Here is a 9,989-nt window from a genome sequence, read left to right on the forward strand (position 1 = left end):
TTAAATCAATCCAGTCTTTCTCCCCCTAAAGGTCAACAGAGAAGCATTTTTTCCAGTCGCTCTAATTGGGGAGAGAAAGCTCATATATTACTGGGAGCTGGATACATTATTAAGAAGGCAAGATGGCTCAGGTCGTGTCTCCAGATACAAATCCCACGTGGACTAGAGATTAGAATATCTTCCAACACCTTCTGACAAAGACAGAAGTTGTGTAATTTGTTACATAGGGCACAGCGAGAGAGAGAGAGTTTTGTGTGTTTCAGTTCTTGGTGCGTTTCAGGAGTATTTTATGTATGTGAGAGTTGGGCCATTGAGAGTTAACCAAGATGAACTGGTGTAACACTACCTACTTTTCACTAGTCTCACTCTTTCAAAGATTCAGTGCTTTGCGTACCAGGTGACTAGATGATCCAAGCTGTTTTTACTTGCCCCAGTGAACTAAAATAATATACTTGGAGCAACAATTGTTCAGGTTTTCTGTGATTCAATATGCAGGTACAAAATGAGCTTGCCTTTTTGAGAAGAAAAAGGGGGATTGTGACCGAGATAACCAAAGTTAGCCTTTACAAAAAGCAGTATGGCATATTATACCATACAAAAATATGTTTGTTAAGTGTATTTTAATGCCATTGAATCAAGCCATTATGCCAAACAGATTCTAACAAAGAGGAGGAAAGTGGGGGAATCTCAAGTCTGGTAATTATCAATGGAAAATGTGGAAATAATACCGTGCATTATCTATCTATCTATCTATATATATAAATATATATATATATATATATATATATATATATATATAGTCTTTTAGGCTTTCAGCGGCCATTCCAATATATAATTTAATATGATTTCCATCTTTCTAATGATGCTTCTTTGTTGAGTGTTTCATCTGATTTACAGATTAGCATCTGTTATATGTAACTCTGTATAGGTACTTATGGGCAGAATGGAAAGAATGAATCATACCATAGAGTTGACCTTGAATAATGATAAACATTGTCCCCAAGGAGGAAAAAAGGAAACTGTCATCTGTGTCAGCTGTGTTTTTGTCGCTCACCACCCCCTATCCTGGGTGAATTGCAAGAATAACAAACAAAACAGACGAGGAAGAAAACAGTTGGACGCAATTACATTTGTTGAATAAAAATTAAAGTGTGCAAGTTAGTGAGCGAGTCCCACTGTCAGCTGTCATTCTGTTACACCTTGAAAAAATAGAATCAGAATTAAGCGGACTCCTGTGCCTGCATTCATTTAATTGGCTTGTTTACTAAGTCAAAATCGCATTCAACATCGAGCTTTTAAGCTGTTAAGATGCATATCACTTTGGCTCTCAATGTCTCTCTTCCTAATCCAAGGTCCGTAGATCTGCTCACTCATATCCTTTGGCTTGGTGCTTTGGCTGGGACATGCTGTATGCCACGAGCAAATGTGAACCCAGTTGATGATTGAGAATTGCCTTAGGAGGAGATTTCCAAAGCAACTAGACAGCTGCCAAGACACTGAGCATTCCTGCAGGCATGCCTTCGACCAGGACTGAATACCTCTGTTCTCACTGTTCTCGAATTTAGTTGAGATGACTGGAATCCAGAAAATTAAGGTCATCAACCAACCAACGCTCCCATAAGTACCTATTGTGTGAAATTTTAGTTATTGATTTCACTCATGTGCCTGATGTAAAGGAGGAATTATTTCTTAATGGGAATTCCTTGCACAGTATAAATCTGTATAGATATGCACGGCTGCCTTAAAATGCGTGCACTGGTTGTTAAAAACAGCTTGCACTAGGCTGATTAATACAAGCTGGGTATTGATTTGAAGTTAACACTGACTACATAACAAGGAAAACAAAGCTTGCCTGGCAGGTGCGTGTTCAAATCAAGATTCGGTATTAGTGAGTGTTTTAGGATAAAAGAACAAGCTGTAGACGATCAAAATATATTTACTCTGATTTTTAAAAGCTAGGAAAATGGAGCGATGTACAGAGAAAATTGAATCATTGCAACAAAGTCCCATTATTAAACCTACAACACGCTTTCAAATGATTAACTTAATAGACAGGCCCAGTGAAAAGCAATGAGTCAGAAAGGGATTGTGTGATGTTTGTCCCTGACCCCTATCATGTGTTCAAACATGAGGCAGATCAGGGCAGATTTATAGAGATTGTATGAAATATTCATTGATAGCATTGAAAGCCATCTCAGGCATTTTCTGAATTTCGACCATTATTTGACATAAATTTATACACATAGTTTAGAAACATCAAGTCCATATAAGGAACATCCAGACAAAGCAGCTTTCTACAGAAACAATGATCACATACTTCTGCTTTTGATCATCACCCTAAGGTTATTATTGGGTCATTCTATATCCAGGACACAAGCCAGCATTGTAGATGCTACTGTGGTATTATATATTAATGATTGATGAGCAGCCTATCTGCTAAGACTATGGAACGGTATCTGTTTTGGAGTAAATGAGTAATGCGGTCTGCTTGTATTTCGGGATTGTACTGACGGTAATGTCTGTGAAGCATATCGTGACTCGGTCACAGGGGTCTTGATATAATTCCACTGACCACAGAGCAGACACTGTCAGTCTTTACTATGGATAAGGATTAGTAGTGTAAATCACAATTAGTCTTATTTCTGATTATAGGTTTCAATATCCATCCAACCAGTGCAGACATAATACAGTTAAGTCCTAAGTATGTGCTAATGGGAGGGACTTTTCTCTAACTGATGCAACTTAATGCTTAAGTATGTTTTGTTAATTTTAGACCTTTAACCATACGTGTCAGCATTTAATGTCTGCTTTCATGCTGGCACTGTTTTTCTCGAATCATGTGTGTATATTGACAGTGTGGTTGCATTCCATCACTTACTGTCTCCCAGCATAACCAGCAGTAACTGAACAAGGAGACTGGTATCAAAGCCAATGACAAAGAGAAAGCGGAGTCAGCTCAAAATGAGATTAAAAGATTTAGCTGTATCCTATATGTAATTTAAGATTTCATTTAGGGCGTCTCAACAAACATTCACCAACTGCAGAGCATCTGTACTGGGGAGCCAGGAACAATCACAACCAATAAATACATTCTTTATGGAGCTTTTATGGAGTGAGACTGAATTTGGAGGATATTTTATGCTCTGGGGCAAAACTGCTATATTTGTGTTTAAATGGGATAAACAAATATCAGCACAATTACATGCTTTAGTAACACTTCAAAAATATTTTGTTGTTCTCCCTATTGGAACAACATCTTGTATTGTTATTAGTTATCAGTTATTATTGTTAATTTTAAATTTTATTTACTTATGTATCTTGAGTGTAACAGCTGTCTTTTTCATCGCAATTGAATTTCCATGCATTGTAGGAGAGGGGGAGGTATTTGCCGTTAACAGAAGTTTGGAAAACGTGAAAAAACAAAATGTTACATGTTTTCTTTTCATCTTTCTGTTGCTGAGGCTTTTCATTGTAGTTCTCTTCTCCCGGGAATAAGATTGTTTCCTGTCTTTTTCATTTTCGGAGTTATTCCTGTCTCCACTCCGCTGTCATGTATCTATGGGGTTATACATGTGTGAAATCTCGAGCCAGATTGTAAGATACAAGAATGGCATGAGAGACAGCTGCGAGAAGTCAATTGAAGGAGCAAAAGCAGGAGTTATTTGTCTAATTTAAGACATTAAAGAAATCATACACCTTCGGTTACTATATAGAACCAATGTCTAAGTTGTTTTAGTAAACAAAAAAGTTATGTTGTATACATCAGAAACAAATTGAATTAGTTAAACAGTTAAATGCATAAATACATACACAGGCCTACATAAGAAGTAGTAAAAGACAACAACGATGAATAATAAGAAAAGTGGGGAGGGGAAATTAAATTTAAAATTGAATGAATCAAGTTCCGTTAACAGAAAGGTATTTGGCAGTTTGTTCTTGCTGCTGGTTCTCAAATGAGCCCCAGATAGCATCTTTGTAGCGCGGCAGCCTGTGAAGAGGAAATCAGATACCAGTTGGTTTTTAGCTGACATTACTTTGACAGTAGGGCAGGAGCAGCACAGCACTACAAATGCAATGATGAGAGGCTCCTGAATCCGCATCGACTCTTTCTTCCTGACTTTATAAACAAGCATCTCCATACCAAAGTAACGAACTTGGCTGTACTGTGAAGAATGGTGCTGAATTGAAGATTTGTCTCTCATCTAGCTGACAGCATGGGAAACTGTCTGAGTGTGTTTTCTCATCATATATTCAGCGCACTGTGTTCATTGTTTTGAAATGAGAAAAACGTCTGCCAGTGTTATTCAGCCAAGAAAATACGGGAAGCATATTGTTTGCCTTTGTCATGCAGGATTTATTTATTTATTTTCGAAAATTGAAAAACAGATATAACAGATATACACATACACAGAACTATCTACCGGTCTATCTACCCACTGTCTCTGTTGGAATTTATTTTGCAAATAAATTATTGACTCAATATATAAGGGGTGAAAAAGGATCAATGTCTCCCAGAATTCTGTCCCTGGTTGCAGAGTAGGTTATTATTTCTTTTCCTTCTTTGTTGTCTAAAATGCAACATGGAATCCAATAGTCTTCATGTGGATCAATTATTCATGCAGGACATGGGGACAAGTGGAATCTGATCAGTTTCTGCCTGTATGGATTCTGGATGGAATATAAAAAAAATGACTGACTAGGCATACTGAGAGATGACCACATGAAACGTATAGGCCCATCATCAGAACAGCCACAGAAATGATCATTATAATGAGAAATGAATGACAAAATGACAAGCCTTGGCGCTGTGAGGGAAAAAATGCCGCATCATTCAGCTGAGCATTAATGAACGCATATTGAAATACACAAGGATGTTCACTGTGAAAAAGGAGCCTTTATATTAGAAGGCACTGAGTGTGGCCTTCTCTGCATTAGCCATACCCTGAGGAGCACACTTGGTGTTGTTAGCCATCTGTGCTGCTGTCTGAGCGCTACAGTGGATGTACTTCACCAGCTGTTACAAGGCATTAGATGTGCAGCAAGGCCAGAAATAAGTCACTCCAAATGTCCTCCTGTCCACATCTTGTTTTGCAATATCACTAAAATGCAGCTGGTGTGAGCGGATTGAACACCACTTAAAACACCTTTAGTTAAACAAAGTATAAATTGGTGAGATGTCTGTAATTATTTTGAGGTTAAAACAGTCTTTTACTGCTACGTTTTAATTTCCTGGTCCTCATATCATTCTCCATGGTAGGAGGAAATATCCCTATTGATTGAGATACGATATTTTTATCACGTATTGGACATGATGTCCCAAACACACGCTGGGCAGCAAACGAAGGAGATATTGATTTGCCGTAGGATTCTGTCTCAAGCTATGCAGAGGATTTCCTCTTTTTAATTGTCCTTAGTAACACTTGTATCACTCTAATATTCAATTGATTTTCAACAGCAGGAGCCTAGATCTTCTGTCATCGCCTTTTTTTATTCACGTTTGATTAATATATTTACATTACAGAGAATTAAAACAGGAAACACAGTAAAGTGGCAGTGATGGACAGGTACACAGATAAGTAACTTGGAGCCAATTTCTGTGACTTATAATCAAATTCTAGTCAAGACTCAGGCCTCTCCTCAAGTCAACTATGAGCTGCTGGACAACTCAATTTGACAGACCAACTCAGCCAATGTTAAAAAAGAAAACAGTTCAGTCCAGGTTCTCAGACAACCTGGAAAGCCATTCAGATTCCTAAGTTTTGAATAAAGTAATGAAACTAGGATATGCTTTCTTAATACATTACATTCCCAAGTGCAATGCAATAGTGTAATACAATAAAGGTTTTAAATATAGAGAATATATTCAACTTTATTTTTGCTTCTACGATTACGTCCACTACTATCATTTACAAACTCAGTGGCATCTGACATCGCAAACACAACACCTTAGGAATAGGTGCAAATACAACAGGGACTGGAGTTGCGTGGTACTGGACATTGGGTAAAGGACCTAGGACGTGAAATTAATTTAGACCAGTAGGGGTCTCTGTAATCTTTCAGCCTGAAAAATAACAAGCAGGTGACAGTACAGTGAATGTATTCTGGAGAATGTACACTATGTGTACCTGCCCACAACACATTACAACACAACACCAGCACTTAAAGGTGGCTTTTTGTTTAACAAAGGATGCTTCCATCTAATACAAATATACATTCAAGCACTGGGTTTAATATTTAATCGGCGGGTGGGTGCAAACTGCATTTGTACACATTATACTTTTCTTTCTAGTTCATTCCTTCCAGGCATACTCATTGAGGTTAGAATGGACTAATACTATGCCTTCTCAAGCATGCTCTGTTATCTATCTAATAACAAAACCCAACAGTGTCTTCCAGTTGATCAACCTAATGCCTTTGAGTAAATAAACAAATATCTGAAGACTTTGTGAGTTTTCAGTTGCTGGGGTGAAGGGGTCAAAGTCTCACAGGTTTACCTACATTTTTTAACTTATCATTCATGGATAATTAAGTGGTCCTTTGAGCACAGTCACAAGGCATGGACCCAATTAAGAACATGTGGGCTATACCCTACAGTTCTGTGACAACGTCAGGCTCAGATCTGTGGCACCAGCATAGTGGATCTTGTTCACACAACATTAAAGCACTGTACACTTCTAAAAGAGGTCTAATATCACAAATGAGCAGCCCTTCACTTATTTTGCTAGTGTGGCGTTAAAGCACGTCTGTGTTCTATATGCTTGTATTTGGTTTGATTACTTTCCTCATATCTCAAATCTAATATGAACTGTGAATGGCCTTTTTTTATGACGAAATCCTCAAAGTAGGAACATGTACTCAATAGGTCTATTATATGATATACACAGCCATAAATCACATGGGTTGGATCTGGGAAGGTTGCTTATTAGCTCAGGGTGCAGCTGTGAACGCTTTGCGGTGTGTACTCTGATCAGGTTATCTGGGCAATCAGATGCATATTGGAACCTCACCTCACTGGAAGGATTGAAATGGGAGGAAAGACGTGGTTAGTAACAGTCTGGCCTACTATTATGCTATAGCATGTGACTGCTATGTAGTAGACTGCAACACAGTCCTAATCCCACAGGTCTGTACCTTGCTCAGGGTTTAAGTTTGACTTGGGGCTGGCTGTACTCAAGAGTATCAGATTACACTTAAGACATCGTAATCTCATTACTGATCTGCTGTAATGACTTTAAATTTAAAAAAGGATTTTATTGAAAGTTAACACTGTTTGAGTTTACTTAGTATTTAATTACCAAAAACTAAAATGCAACATAGCAGTCTAGATTATCGTGTCCCCCCTCCACAAGTATCTTCCAGGGGGTGCTGTAAATTGTGCCTCTGTGTGCAGTATTGGCTCGTTATTTACTCATTAATACTCAATGGAAACAAAAACATTCATTGTTCACTGGTATGCATGTTGTTAGGGTTTAGCTGGGCCACAACGGGGATGTCAGTGTGTGTAGCAATGAAACTGATCGGGCGTTTGGCTGGGAATTCCAAGCACTGTTTATGTGTAGGAGAAAAACATTGTTGTGTAATGAAAGCTAAACAAGCCCTGGGATAAAATGTGTCCAAGGTGGAAGGATACAAGATGCTATGCTTTTAGAGAGAATAAAAGCAGAGATTCTCAACCATAAAACATTTATTTAAGGCTGATTTATATTTTATGAAGCTTTAAACGTTAAATATTATTCTGGTTGGTACATGTCTAATATTCCACCATGGCTTGCAGAAGGCATGTGCTTTGATGAATATTTATGTTCTCAAATACAGCCCCAATGCAACTTTCACAATTCCTGGATCATAAAGGAGTCATATCAAGCAAAACATACAGAGCAGAACAGTCAAGACAAAGGCACAGACTATCTGAAGGTGAAAGTGTTTGTAAGATTTAAGACACTAACACACTATCCTGGATCACAGCATTTATTAATAAAACAGGCTTAATCCTATATATTCAATTTATGGTCTTCATTTTCACAGCCAACCAATTAATTAAAATCTCCAGAGCTCTGGTGTTCCTGGATAGGCTAAAGCCATCTACAGGTTCATATCATCTCAGCGAGTGCTTTTTATACTGGGGGTGAGTCACTGTTCTGTAGTCATCTGGTCACAAATCACAGCCTCTTTACATGTGTGTGTGACCTGAGTCATGCTAACCCAATCAAGTGAGATATCCTTAAAGAAAACAATTAACCTGCATGGCACATATTTAATCTGTACCACTCTCAAGTCCCCTTTTAGCAAACCTCAGAAGCAGATCCTTCTTCAGAAGGCAGGAATCTCAAAGCACACATTTACACCCACACAGACAAATGGGAGGGCTATGTAAGACATCACTGCTCTTGAATGCAGAGTCATTCTTAAAGGAGCTGTTACAGGCTGAAGTCTTTGAATCCAAATAGCAGATGGGTACATTCCTTCCAACCCCTGGGGTAACAGTAACGTGAGAGTCGACCAGAAAACTCCAATGCCATACCAGGATGGTGTTTCAACCGTTCACCGTGTACTGTATTTTGGTTAAGTTTGCATTGTATTTGTATAAAAGGGGATAAACAAATTATTTGCAACATACCTTAGGTTAATTCCTTGTGTGCTAGTGTTAGACAACAAACCAAACACGCATCTGTGTGTACGTGACTCAGACATACAACACAAAAAGCAACCTTAATTGATCAGTACTGCTTATTACACTTAATACAAAATCAATAAATCAATTAGTGGCTTGATTAACACTTACAAACATGTCTGGAATGCAATCTAAGCAAGAATAAGAATGTATTATTAGCAGCCCCCCTAGAAGCCCTGTCCCTAATACAATGAAGTAAAAGTGAATGTTCAGGAAGGAAACTCACTTAATCACACACAGACTGAATAAGCCCATTGGCTACCACATGTGAGGCCAATGTCAAATAATTGTAACACACTGTCAATAAACTATGTGTTATGCACAAGTTGTTATGTTAAAAAAATGACCCATGGTGCCTGCCAATCTCATGTTGCTAGTTTTTTGTGGAATATGAGGAGCAATTTGAATCTTGTCTAAAACCCTTTCCATGAGCTAAAAAAATGTATACCTGATATGACCGTAATGAAAACAATATTGGATTTAGCACTAGTACAAATCAAAACATAGACCTACATGCGAACTGCAAATTACAGACCTATACTTTATTGTTTTTGTATTTATTATTATTATTATTATTATTATTATTGACAGGTGCCCTTATCCAGGGTGACTTACAGGATACAAGAGTAATACAAAAGTGCAATAATACAGTACAATATTACAATTACAGTTTCAAAGTTACAGAAGTGCATAAGTACAATATACAGTTCATATAAAATACAAGTCACACATTATAGTTCTAATAGCTAACAAGAGCAGACAAGATGCGCTGAAGTCATAGCTAAGACGTAAAGGGAAGGGGGCCAAATTACCAGAATTACAGGAGTGCTGAACTGCTCAGGGGAGTAAACCGCTGAATTACAGTACAGTCTGAACACACGTGTCTTGAGTAATCGCTGGAAGGTCGTAGAGTCCCTGACCCAATTACTCAAGACACATGTGTTCAGACTGTTGTATTGTTAAGTAGAATAAAGTTATGAAATCCTATTCTGAACCATTACAGGTTTTGTTAATACAAATTGTACCCATGAAGTAGAAAATGACCATTAATAAATATGACTGTCAAAAATGAATCTGTATTCTTTTAAAAGAAACAACCAATGTTCGGCAGGGAGACACAAGAGTGAAAATGTTAAAATGGCAATGGGCTGGACACATGGCAAGAACAGAAATGAAGAGGACAAAGGAAGCTATCAAATGGATCCTAAGAGATGATAAAAGACCCAGAAGACCACATAAAAAGTGGCAGGTGGAAAGATGAAATAAACTTTGCAGGCATGACATGAAAAAGAGAAGCTATAGATTGAAACCAGAGAAA

The sequence above is a fragment of the Amia ocellicauda genome, chromosome 9, assembly GCF_036373705.1.
Source record: "Amia ocellicauda isolate fAmiCal2 chromosome 9, fAmiCal2.hap1, whole genome shotgun sequence".
NCBI lineage: Eukaryota > Metazoa > Chordata > Actinopteri > Amiiformes > Amiidae > Amia > Amia ocellicauda.